Source organism: Callionymus lyra, unplaced genomic scaffold, assembly GCF_982586985.1.
Source record: "Callionymus lyra unplaced genomic scaffold, fCalLyr1.hap1.1 HAP1_SCAFFOLD_73, whole genome shotgun sequence".
Lineage (NCBI taxonomy): Eukaryota > Metazoa > Chordata > Actinopteri > Syngnathiformes > Callionymidae > Callionymus > Callionymus lyra.
In genome coordinates, this window is record NW_028258577.1 from 222,578 (window position 1) to 232,500 (window position 9,923).

The window sequence follows — 9,923 nt, forward strand, 5'->3', positions numbered from 1 at the left end:
GAACCAGGGGCCTGGGGAACATTTTCAACACTTTGGGGCATTTTTAAACACTTTGCTCTTTTTCCCCCTCTCCCAACCAGGGGGCCTTGGGAGCCTCCTCCTGCGGGGATGGGGAACCAGGGGCCTGGGGAACATTTTCAACACTTTGGGGCATTTTTAAACACTTTGCTCTTTTTCCCCCTCTCCCAACCAGGGGGCCTGGGGAGCCTCCTCCTGCGGGGATGGGGAACCAGGGGCCTGGGGAACATTTTCAACACTTTGGGGCATTTTTAAACACTTTGCTCTTTTTCCCCCTCTCCCAACCAGGGGGCCTGGGGAGCCTCCTCCTGCGGGGATGGGGAACCAGGGGCCTGGGGAACATTTTCAACACTTTGGGGCATTTTTAAACACTTTGCTCTTTTTCCCCCTCTCCCAACCAGGGGCCTGGGGAGCCTCCTCCTGCGGGCATGGAGAACCAGGGGGCCTGGGGAGCCTCCTCCTGCGGGGATGGGGAACCAGGGGCCTGGGGGGCCTCCTCCTGCGGGGATGGAGAACCAGGGGGCCTGGGGAGCCTCCTCCTGCGGGGATGGGGAACCAGGGGGCCTGGGGAGCCTCCTCCTGCGGGGATGGGGAACCAGGGGGCCTGGGGAGCCTCCTCCTGCGGGGATGGAGAACCAGGGGGCCTGGGGAGCCTCCTCCTGCGGTCATGGAGAACCAGGGGGCCTGGGGAGCCTCCTCCTGCGGGCATGGAGAACCAGGGGCCTGGGGAGCCTCCTCCTGCGGGGATGGAGAACCAGGGGGCCTGGGGAGCCTCCTCCTGCGGGCATGGAGAACCAGGGGGCCTGGGGAGCCTCCTCCTGCGGGCATGGAGAACCAGGGGGCCTGGGGAGCCTCCTCCTGCGGGGATGGGGAACCAGGGGCCTGGGGAGCCTCCTCCTGCGGGGATGGAGAACCAAGGGGCCTGGGGAGCCTCCTCCTGCGGGCATGGAGAACATGGGGGCCTGGGGAGCCTCCTCCTGCGGGGATGGAGAACCAGGGGGCCTGGGGAGCCTCCTCCTGCGGGCATGGAGAACCAGGGGGCCTGGGGAGCCTCCTCCTGCGGGGATGGGGAACCAGGGGGCCTGGGGAGCCTCCTCCTGCGGGGATGGAGAACCAGGGGGCCTGGGGAGCCTCCTCCTGCGGGCATGGAGAACCAGGGGGCCTGGGGAGCCTCCTCCTGCGGGGATGGAGAACCAGGGCGCCTGGGGAGCCTCCTCCTGCGGGGATGGGGAACCAGGGGGCCTGGGGAGCCTCCTCCTGCGGGGATGGGGAACCAGGGGGCCTGGGGAGCCTCCTCCTGCGGGGATGGAGAACCAGGGGGCCTGGGGAGCCTCCTCCTGCGGTCATGGAGAACCAGGGGGCCTGGGGAGCCTCCTCCTGCGGGCATGGAGAACCAGGGGCCTGGGGAGCCTCCTCCTGCGGGGATGGAGAACCAGGGGGCCTGGGGAGCCTCCTCCTGCGGGCATGGAGAACCAGGGGGCCTGGGGAGCCTCCTCCTGCGGGCATGGAGAACCAGGGGGCCTGGGGAGCCTCCTCCTGCGGGGATGGGGAACCAGGGGCCTGGGGAGCCTCCTCCTGCGGGGATGGAGAACCAAGGGGCCTGGGGAGCCTCCTCCTGCGGGCATGGAGAACATGGGGGCCTGGGGAGCCTCCTCCTGCGGGGATGGAGAACCAGGGGGCCTGGGGAGCCTCCTCCTGCGGGCATGGAGAACCAGGGGGCCTGGGGAGCCTCCTCCTGCGGGGATGGGGAACCAGGGGGCCTGGGGAGCCTCCTCCTGCGGGGATGGAGAACCAGGGGGCCTGGGGAGCCTCCTCCTGCGGGCATGGAGAACCAGGGGGCCTGGGGAGCCTCCTCCTGCGGGGATGGAGAACCAGGGCGCCTGGGGAGCCTCCTCCTGCGGGGATGGAGAACCAGGGGCCTGGGGAGCCTCCTCCTGCGGGGATGGGGAACCAAGGGGCCTGGGGAGCCTCCTCCTGCGGGCATGGAGAACATGGGGGCCTGGGGAGCCTCCTCCTGCGGGGATGGAGAACCAGGGGGCCTGGGGAGCCTCCTCCTGCGGGGATGGGGAACCAGGGGGCCTGGGGAGCCTCCTCCTGCGGGGATGGAGAACCAGGGGGCCTGGGGAGCCTCCTCCTGCGGGCATGGAGAACCAGGGGGCCTGGGGAGCCTCCTCCTGCGGGGATGGAGAACCAGGGCGCCTGGGGAGCCTCCTCCTGCGGGGATGGGGAACCAGGGGGCCTGGGGAGCCTCCTCCTGCGGGGATGGGGAACCAGGGGCCTGGGGAACATTTTCAACACTTTGGGGCATTTCACAAGCGCTTCCCTCGCTTACGGCCACACCACCCTGAATGAGCCCGATCTCGTCTGATCTCGGAAGCCAAGCAGGGTCGGGCCCAGTTAGTACTTGGATGGGAGACCGCCTGGGAATACTGGGTGCTGTAAGCATTTTTTTTTGCCATTATTTGTGGGTAGAAAAGTGAGAAAAGTGACCTAAAATAGAACCGGGACTAGGCGGCAGTTCCCCCCACCAGGCGGCGGCATTTGGGGCATTATTTGTGGGTAAGAAAGTGAGAAAAGTGACCTAAAATAGAACCGGGACTAGGCGGCAGTTCCCCCCACCAGGCGGCGGCATTTGGGGCATTATTTGTGGGTCAGAAAGTGAGAAAAGTGACCTAAAATAGAACCGGGACTAGGCGGCAGTTCCCCCCACCAGGCGGCGGCATTTGGGGCATTATTTGTGGGTAAGAAAGTGAGAAAAGTGACCTAAAATAGAACCGGGACTAGGCGGCAGTTCCCCCCACCAGGCGGCGGCATTTGGGGCATTATTTGTGGGTCAGAAAGTGAGAAAAGTGACCTAAAATAGAACCGGGACTAGGCGGCAGTTCCCCCCACCAGGCGGCGGCATTTGGGGCATTATTTGTGGGTAAGAAAGTGAGAAAAGTGACCTAAAATAGAACCGGGACTAGGCGGCAGTTCCCCCCACCAGGCGGCGGCATTTGGGGCATTATTTGTGGGTCAGAAAGTGAGAAAAGTGACCTAAAATAGAACCGGGACTAGGCGGCAGTTCCCCCCACCAGGCGGCGGCATTTGGGGCATTATTTGTGGGTAAGAAAGTGAGAAAAGTGACCTAAAATAGAACCGGGACTAGGCGGCAGTTCCCCCCACCAGGCGGCGGCATTTGGGGCATTATTTGTGGGTCAGAAAGTGAGAAAAGTGACCTAAAATAGAACCGGGACTAGGCGGCAGTTCCCCCCACCAGGCGGCGGCATTTGGGGCATTATTTGTGGGTCAGAAAGTGAGAAAAGTGACCTAAAATAGAACCGGGACTAGGCGGCAGTTCCCCCCACCAGGCGGCGGCATTTGGGGCATTATTTGTGGGTAAGAAAGTGAGAAAAGTGACCTAAAATAGAACCGGGACTAGGCGGCAGTTCCCCCCACCAGGCGGCGGCATTTGGGGCGTTATTTGTGGGTAAGAAAGTGAGAAAAGTGACCTAAAATAGAACCGGGACTAGGCGGCAGTTCCCCCACCAGATGGCGGCATTTGGGGACCCGTAGTGTGGGCAGAAAACTCACCAAAGTGACTTAAAATAGAACCGGTGCAGGCGGCATGTCCCCCCACCAGATGGCGGCATTTGGGGACCCGTAGTGTGGGCAGAAAACTCACCAAAGTGACTTAAAATAGAACCGGTGCAGGCGGCATGTTCCCCCACCAGATGGCGGCATTTGGGGACCCGTAGTGTGGGCAGAAAACTCACCAAAGTGACTTAAAATAGAACCGTTGCAGGCGGCATGTTCCCCCACCAGATGGCGGCATTTGGGGACCCGTAGTGTGGGCAGAAAACTCACCAAAGTGACTTAAAATAGAACCGGTGCAGGCGGCATGTTCCCCCACCAGATGGCGGCATTTGGGGAGCCGTAGTGTGGGCAGAAAACTCACCAAAGTGACTTAAAATAGAACCGGTGCAGGCGGCATGTTCCCCCACCAGATGGCGGCATTTGGGGACCCGTAGTGTGGGCAGAAAACTCACCAAAGTGACTTAAAATAGAACCGGTGCAGGCGGCATGTTCCCCCACCAGATGGCGGCATTTGGGGACCTGCAGTGTGGGTAGAAAACTCACCAAAGTGTCCTAAAATAGAACCGGGACCAGGGGGCCTCTTCCCCCACCAGGTGGCGGGCTTGGGGGGCTTGGTTTCCGGGTAGAAAACTCACCAAAGTGTCCTAAAATAGAACCGGGACCAGGGGGCATGTTCCCCCACCAGGCGGCGGGCTTGGGGGGCTTGGTTTGCGGGTAGAAAACTCACCAAAGTGTCCTAAAATAGAACCGGGACCAGGGGGCATGTTCCCCCACCAGGCGGCGGGCTTGGGGGGCTTGGTTTGCGGGTAGAAAACTCACCAAAGTGTCCTAAAATAGAACCGGGACCAGGGGGCATGTTCCCCCACCAGGCGGCGGGCTTGGGGGGCTTGGTTTGCGGGTAGAAAACTCACCAAAGTGTCCTAAAATAGAACCGGGACCAGGGGGCCTCTTCCCCCACCAGGCGGCGGGCTTGGGGGGGCTTGGTTTGCGGGTAGAAAACTCACCAAAGTGACCTAAAATAGAACCGGGCTAGGCGGCATGTTCCCCCACCAGGCGGCGGGCTTGGGGGGCTTGGTTTGCGGGTAGAAAACTCACCAAAGTGTCCTAAAATAGAACCGGGACCAGGGGGCATCTTCCCCCACCAGGCGGCGGGCTTGGGGGGCTTGGTTTGCGGGTAGAAAACTCACCAAAGTGTCCTAAAATAGAACCGGGACCAGGGGGCCTCTTCCCCCACCAGGCGGCGGGCTTGGGGGGCTTGGTTTGCGGGTAGAAAACTCACCAAAGTGACCTAAAATAGAACCGGGCCAGGCGGCATGCTCCCCCACCAGGCGGCGGGCTTGGGGGGCTTGGTTTGCGGGTAGAAAACTCACCAAAGTATCGGCAAAATAGAACCAGGGAAGGGGGGGATGTCGGTCACAAGGTGCCCGAGTCAGAGAACCAGGAAAACGGACATAAATCCAGAAAACCTCGGTGTCTGACTGCTCCTCAAAAAGTGGTCTTTTTGATGTCACGAGCGCAACCACCTAGAGGTTAATGGGGAGGGATGGTGTGAGCGCAAACGGATTTTTCCTAAGTGTGACTGCTCCTCAAAAAGTGGTCTTTTTGATGTCACGAGCGCAACCACCTAGAGGTTAATGGGGAGGGATGGTGTGAGCGCAAACGGATTTTTCCTAAGTGTGACTGCTCCTCAAAAAGTGGTCTTTTTGATGTCACGAGCGCAACCACCTAGAGGTTAATAGGGAGCGAGTACAACAGGGGAGGGAGTGAATGGGCTCGGACTGTGGCCGAGCCTGGTGCCTCAAAATCGGACAAGGTTGGACTGGAAGCCCGCTGAGAACTCTGGTTCTTTTGCCAGACGAAACGAATTTTTTCCGAGTGTGACTGCTCTGCAAAAAGTGGTCTTTTTGATGTCACGAGCGCAACCACCTAGAGGTTAATGGGGAGGGAGTGGAAAAAACGACAAAGTGTTGAGCTCCGGACCGGGATGGCGGGCGACTCGAGCGGTCATGCCCGACTTTGAGACACTTTGTCGCGGTCATGCGAGCGACCTCCACTGCTCCCCGGAGGTGCCCCGGACCGGGTTGGCGGGTGACTCGAGCGGTCGTGCCCGACTTTGAGACACTTTGTCGCGGTCATGCGGGCGTCCTCCGCCGGTCCCCGGAGGTGCCCCGGACCGGGTTGGCGGGTGACTCGAGCGGTCATGCCCGACTTTGAGACACTTTGTCGCGGTCATGCGGGCGTCCTCCGCCGGTCCCTGGAGGTGCCCCGGACCGGGTTGGCGGGTGACTCGAGCGGTCGTGCCCGACTTTGAGACACTTTGTCGCGGTCATGCGGGCGTCCTCCGCCGGTCCCTGGAGGTGCCCCGGACCGGGTTGGCGGGTGACTCGAGCGGTCGTGCCCGACTTTGAGACACTTTGTCGCGGTCATGCGGGCGTCCTCCGCCGGTCCCCGGAGGTGCCCCGGACCGGGTTGGCGGGTGACTCGAGCGGTCATGCCCGACTTTGAGACACTTTGTCGCGGTCATGCGGGCCTCCTCCGCCGGTCCCTGGAGGTGCCCCGGACCGGGTTGGCGGGTGACTCGAACGGTCATGCCCGACTTTGAGACACTTTGTCGCGGTCATGCGGGCGTCCTCCGCCGGTCCCTGGAGGTGCCCCGGACCGGGTTGGCGGGTGACTCGAGCGGTCGTGCCCGACTTTGAGACACTTTGTCGCGGTCATGCGAGCGACCTCCGCCGGTCCCCGGAGGTTCCCCGGACCGGGTTGGCGGGTGACTCGAACGGTCGTGCCCGACTTTGAGACACTTTGTCGCGGTCATGCGGGCGTCCTCCGCCGGTCCCTGGAGGTGCCCCGGACCGGGTTGGCGGGTGACTCGAGCGGTCGTGCCCGACTTTGAGACACTTTGTCGCGGTCATGCGGGCGTCCTCCGCCGGTCCCTGGAGGTGCCCCGGACCGGGTTGGCGGGTGACTCGAGCGGTCATGCCCGACTTTGAGACACTTTGTCGCGGTCATGCGGGCGTCCTCCGCCGGTCCCTGGAGGTGCCCCGGACCGGGTTGGCGGGTGACTCGAGCGGTCATGCCCGACTTTGAGACACTTTGTCGCGGTCATGCGGGCGTCCTCCGCCGGTCCCTGGAGGTGCCCCGGACCGGGTTGGCGGGTGACTCGAGCGGTCGTGCCCGACTTTGAGACACTTTGTCGCGGTCATGCGGGCGTCCTCCGCCGGTCCCTGGAGGTGCCCCGGACCGGGTTGGCGGGTGACTCGAGCGGTCATGCCCGACTTTGAGACACTTTGCCGCGGTCATGCGGGCGACCTCCGCCGGTCCCTGGAGGTGCCCCGGACCGGGTTGGCGGGTGACTCGAGCGGTCGTGCCCGACTTTGAGACACTTTGCCGCGGTCATGCGGGCGACCTCCGCCGGTCCCTGGATGGCGGGCTCCAGTGAGGTCGGCGGGGGAAGGCTCGGGCTGAGGCCGACTTCGGTGCCTCAAAGTCGGACAAGGTTGGATTGGAAGTCCGCTGTGTTGAGGACCAGTGGCATTCGGTGGTGGAACGCTCAGAACTTGGCCGACATCGGTGCCTCAACGTCGGACAAGGTTGGAGTGGATGACCGCTGATAACTCTGGTTCTTTTGCCAGACGAAAGAAATTTTTCCCGAGTGTGACTGCTCTGAAAAAAGTGGTCTTTTTGATGTCACGAGCGCAACCACCTAGAGGTTAATAGGGAGGCACCATAACAGGAGAGGGAGTGAAAAGGCTCGGAGGGTGGCCGAGCCTGGTGCCTCAAAATCGGACAAGGTTGGAGTGGATGACCGCTGAAAACTCTGGTTCTTTTGCCAGACGAAAGAAATTTTTCCCGAGTGTGACTGCTCTGCAAAAAGTGGTCTTTTTGATGTCACGAGCGCAACCACCTAGAGGTTAATAGGGAGGCACCATAACAGGAGAGGGAGTGAAAAGGCTCGGAGGGTGGCCGAGCCTGGTGCCTCAAAATCGGACAAGGTTGGAGTGGATGACCGCTGAAAACTCTGGTTCTTTTGCCAGACGAAAGAAATTTTTTCCGAGTGTGACTGCTCCTCAAAAAGTGGTCTTTTTGATGTCACGAGCGCAACCACCTAGAGGTTAATAGGGAGGCACCATAACAGGAGAGGGAGTGAAAAGGCTCGGAGGGTGGCCGAGCCTGGTGCCTCAAAGTCGGACAAGGTTGGAGTGGATGACCGCTGAAAACTCTGGTTCTTTTGCCAGACGAAAGAAATTTTTTCCGAGTGTGACTGCTCTGCAAAAAGTGGTCTTTTTGATGTCACGAGCGCAACCACCTAGAGGTTAATAGGGAGGCACCATAACAGGAGAGGGAGTGAAAAGGCTCGGAGGGTGGCCGAGCCTGGTGCCTCAAAATCGGACAAGGTTGGAGTGGATGACCGCTGAAAACTCTGGTTCTTTTGCCAGACGAAAGAAATTTTTTTCCGAGTGTGACTGCTCTGCAAAAAGTGGTCTTTTTGATGTCACGAGCGCAACCACCTAGAGGTTAATAGGGAGGCACCATAACAGGAGAGGGAGTGAAAAGGCTCGGAGGGTGGCCGAGCCTGGTGCCTCAAAATCGGACAAGGTTGGAGTGGATGACCGCTGAAAACTCTGGTTCTTTTGCCTGACGAAAGAAATTTTTTCCGAGTGTGACTGCTCTGCAAAAAGTGGTCTTTTTGATGTCACGAGCGCAACCACCTAGAGGTTAATAGGGAGGCACCATAACAGGAGAGGGAGTGAAAAGGCTCGGAGGGTGGCCGAGCCTGGTGCCTCAAAATCGGACAAGGTTGGAGTGGATGACCGCGGAGAACTCTGGTTCTTTTGCCTGACGAAAGAAATTTTTTCCGAGTGTGACTGCTCTGCAAAAAGTGGTCTTTTTGATGTCACGAGCGCAACCACCTAGAGGTTAATAGGGAGGCACCATAACAGGAGAGGGAGTGAAAAGGCTCGGAGGGTGGCCGAGCCTGGTGCCTCAAAGTCGGACAAGGTTGGAGTGGATGGCCGCGGAGAACTCTGGTTCTTTTGCCAGACGAAAGAAATTTTTTCCGAGTGTGACTGCTCCTCAAAAAGTGGTCTTTTTGATGTCACGAGCGCAACCACCTAGAGGTTAATAGGGAGGCACCATAACAGGAGAGGGAGTGAAAAGGCTCGGAGGGTGGCCGAGCCTGGTGCCTCAAAATCGGACAAGGTTGGAGTGGATGGCCGCGGAGAACTCTGGTTCTTTTGCCAGACGAAAGAAATTTTTTCCGAGTGTGACTGCTCCTCAAAAAGTGGTCTTTTTGATGTCACGAGCGCAACCACCTAGAGGTTAATAGGGAGGCACCATAACAGGAGAGGGAAGGAAAGGGCTCGGAGGGTGGCCGAGCCTGGTGCCTCAAAATCGGACAAGGTCGGAGTGGATGGCCGCGGAGAACTCTGGTTCTTTTGCCTGACGAAAGAAATTTTTTCCGAGTGTGACTGCTCTGCAAAAAGTGGTCTTTTTGATGTCACGAGCGCAACCACCTAGAGGTTAATAGGGAGGCACCATAACAGGAGAGGGAAGGAAAAGGCTCGGAGGGTGGCCGAGCCTGGTGCCTCAAAGTCGGACAAGGTTGGAGTGGATGGCCGCGGAGAACTCTGGTTCTTTTGCCTGACGAAAGAAATTTTTTCCGAGTGTGACTGCTCCTCAAAAAGTGGTCTTTTTGATGTCACGAGCGCAACCACCTAGAGGTTAATAGGGAGGCACCATAACAGGAGAGGGAAGGAAAGGGCTCGGAGGGTGGCCGAGCCTGGTGCCTCAAAGTCGGACAAGGTTGGAGTGGATGGCCGCGGAGAACTCTGGTTCTTTTGCCTGACGAAAGAAATTTTTTCCGAGTGTGACTGCTCTGCAAAAAGTGGTCTTTTTGATGTCACGAGCGCAACCACCTAGAGGTTAATAGGGAGGCACCATAACAGGAGAGGGAAGGAAAAGGCTCGGAGGGTGGCCGAGCCTGGTGCCTCAAAGTCGGACAAGGTTGGAGTGGATGGCCGCGGAGAACTCTGGTTCTTTTGCCTGACGAAAGAAATTTTTTCCGAGTGTGACTGCTCCTCAAAAAGTGGTCTTTTTGATGTCACGAGCGCAACCACCTAGAGGTTAATAGGGAGGCACCATAACAGGAGAGGGAAGGAAAAGGCTCGGAGGGTGGCCGAGCCTGGTGCCTCAAAGTCGGACAAGGTTGGAGTGGATGGCCGCGGAGAACTCTGGTTCTTTTGCCTGACGAAAGAAATTTTTTCCGAGTGTGACTGCTCTTCAAAAAGTGGTCTTTTTGATGTCACGAGCGCAACCACCTAGAGGTTAAT

At 59.5% G+C, this 9,923-nt stretch overlaps 1 non-coding gene across 1 annotated transcript; it reads left to right on the forward strand.

Annotated features, from left to right (window-relative positions):
- Positions 1-2,344: 2,344 nt before the first annotated feature.
- Positions 2,345-2,463, forward strand: LOC148058558 (5S ribosomal RNA). The gene has a single exon (XR_015709754.1). It is a non-coding gene; the product is annotated as a 5S ribosomal RNA (ribosomal RNA).
- The last annotated feature ends 7,460 nt before the right edge of the window (positions 2,464-9,923 follow it).